Here is a 2500-nt window from a genome sequence, read left to right as displayed (position 1 = left end):
AATATTAATGATGAAGTAGCGAATAAAGGTTTCTTTTGGTTCCTTTACTCCCAATCAATAGCCACCAGTCACTCCAACTGTTTCTCGTTCAGTAAATTCTTCATTATAAGCAGTCAAACGGGCAATAACAGATTCAAAACTATCGCCAGGCGATCAAATACCAGGCGTTCTTATTTATTTGTTTATCCCCCCTCATCTTTTTTATGGTCTAGCTCGGTGAGACTGATACCTTCAAGATGGTGGCAACAGAGTAAAAAGCAGCAACGGCTGCAACAGCACTGTAGGAATAAGACCAAACGCAGAGTATAGGATCCAGTGTATTAATGTCGTGAAAACTAGCTCGGTAACAGTTGGCGATCTTATAATTAACAGAAATAAATGTAGAGAATGGTTGTCAAGTACGTGTTTACTATGTGGTGAAAGTTTTCGTGGTGTCGATAAAAGAATATTGGAACATAAATACGATATGAAAACTTATAATATGAATCCATTGTTAGACAGATTCGATATAGGCCACAATGCTGACTGGAATAATTCTAAAGTATCAAAAATATGAAAACGATACTATGAAAAGTAGATATTTGAATCTGTTTTTATATCTATCATTGATATCAACCAAAACAATGTTTTTTTTACAATAAATAAACCTCTAGCAATTCTGATAACGAAGTATCAAGCAATTTTCGCAAGTTGTGTTTACATCAATTTCACGTTCGTTTCTCCCCGCAAGCTTGGGCTATACAAGGAGTTAGATGTTTGTCTACTATGGTATTTCTGAAGAAGCCCTGCTGGGCGAAACGTTAAATACACTGGATCTATTCTGCGTTTGGACGCTTTCCTATAATGGTGGCAACCCCTGGACTGAATGAAATTGCCTGGCGTTAACCAGAATAAAATACCTAAGAGGGCCACTGCAGCAAAAGGGATAGCCGAGATAGCTCTGGCCCCTCGATTACGATAACGATCCTACAGTTGAATAAAATCATCTGGCGGCAGCAACAAGACCTGCCCAAGGTTTCAACACAACAAAAAGTGTAGAACACAAAGCACTTGATCTTCACGAAGTAATAAACAAATAAACAAATAAATAGATTCCAACGAAACAAATGGATGAACGTTAAAAAATTGATTGATAAATAAACGTCTTTAAATATTATATAAAGCCATAATCCAAAACATACTGGTAATCGATACGGCTGCTCGTTTACATGATCGCGGGCCGTTCAGCATAAAGGCCAACGCAGAAACACCTGCACCCCACCGCACCAAGAGGCTGACACCTGGATGCGGGCCGCCACACGATACACCTGCAACCTACGAGCAGGGATTGGCACCTGCAGTCCTCACGTTGGTGTCCTGGTATGGATGATATAGGCCTTACGTCCGGCAGCTCTGAACATCATATACAGTATGCAGTTCGAAGGGACACACACAATCAATTTAGACTAAGTGAAGTTTTAGATGGAAACCAACCGAGAAAAGTGGATATTACACTCTAGATCATTTGCAGGCGATGAATCAAATGATCAAGAAAACGACAAAATACAACATACCTCTGTTTAGCTTTTGTAGATTACAAGAAGACCTTTGACTCGATAGAACAAATAGCAATACTAACCTCGCTACGCAAGCAGGGTGCTACATAAAAATGCAAAAAAGATCAAGATTGAGAAAGGAGTACGGCCAGGCGATACAATTTCACCCAAATTATTCACAGCTTGCTTGGAAGAGATTTTCAGAAGATTAATGGCGAATATTTTAACCACCTAAGATTTGCGGATGACGTTCTTATTTCAGAAAGATACATATATATATATATATATATATATATATATATATATATATATATATATATATATATATATATATACACACATTATTAGGAATATACCGGGTGGTCCAACAAATATACATTGTACCTAAAGTGTGTTCTGTAGCCCGAAGTGAAGAATTGGGGTGGAATGGAGTGAAGAAGTAAAATAGCGAAGGACTGGAGGAACGGCATGGTAGAGTAAAACATATGAAATAATGGACTGGATTGAGAAAGTGGGGGACTGTGGTGGAGGAGTGGAGTGGAAGAGTAGTGGAAGAGTGAAGGGGCAAAACGTGACGCACCCTAGGTCACAGTCGGTGGACTCCTTCTGATTCTGCGGCAGGGCATTTTATTCAACTTGTAGGAGACGGCAACCCTCGGCGGCTGCGCAGGGGGCGGGGAGTGTCAACCCGCCGTTCCCGGCCACCATCCCGCTCCTCGGCTGCAGCCAGCCAGAACAAATGTGCAGGTCGTGAACAGTGGTGAAAGGGGTTAATGACGATAACAGCGCGATGGCTGCTACCAACACAGCGACAATGTCAGAGCTTCGCGAAGGAAAACGGAGGGGAGGGAGGGAAGGAAGGAGGAAGAGAACGGAGGACAGGAGGGGAAAAAGGGAGATGTGGGAGGGAGGGAGGAAGAGAATGAGAGAGAGAGTAGGGAGAGGAGGGAGTAAAAGGAGGGACA

General features: G+C 41.7%; 1 protein-coding gene across 3 annotated transcripts in view; it reads right to left on the bottom strand.

Annotated features, from left to right (window-relative positions):
- The window catches only part of LOC143039930 (unconventional myosin-Ie-like), a 409114-nt gene that overhangs the window by 399635 nt on the left and 6979 nt on the right, over nucleotides 1–2500 (bottom strand). Inside the window, exon 1 of one of the 3 annotated variants that reach the window (XM_076210334.1) lies at nucleotides 2116–2225. The exons of the other annotated variants lie outside the window; for them this stretch is intronic. The gene's annotated coding sequence lies outside the window, so the exon portion shown is untranslated. Of the gene's footprint in view, nucleotides 1–2115; nucleotides 2226–2500 lie in introns of those variants that run through there. 3 annotated transcript variants of the gene reach the window in all.

Source organism: Oratosquilla oratoria, chromosome 27 (genome assembly GCF_046742065.1).
Source record: "Oratosquilla oratoria isolate Oo_2021 chromosome 27, ASM4674206v1, whole genome shotgun sequence".
Taxonomy (NCBI): Eukaryota; Metazoa; Arthropoda; class Malacostraca; order Stomatopoda; family Squillidae; genus Oratosquilla; species Oratosquilla oratoria.
This window is presented reverse-complemented; position numbering and strand designations above follow the sequence as displayed.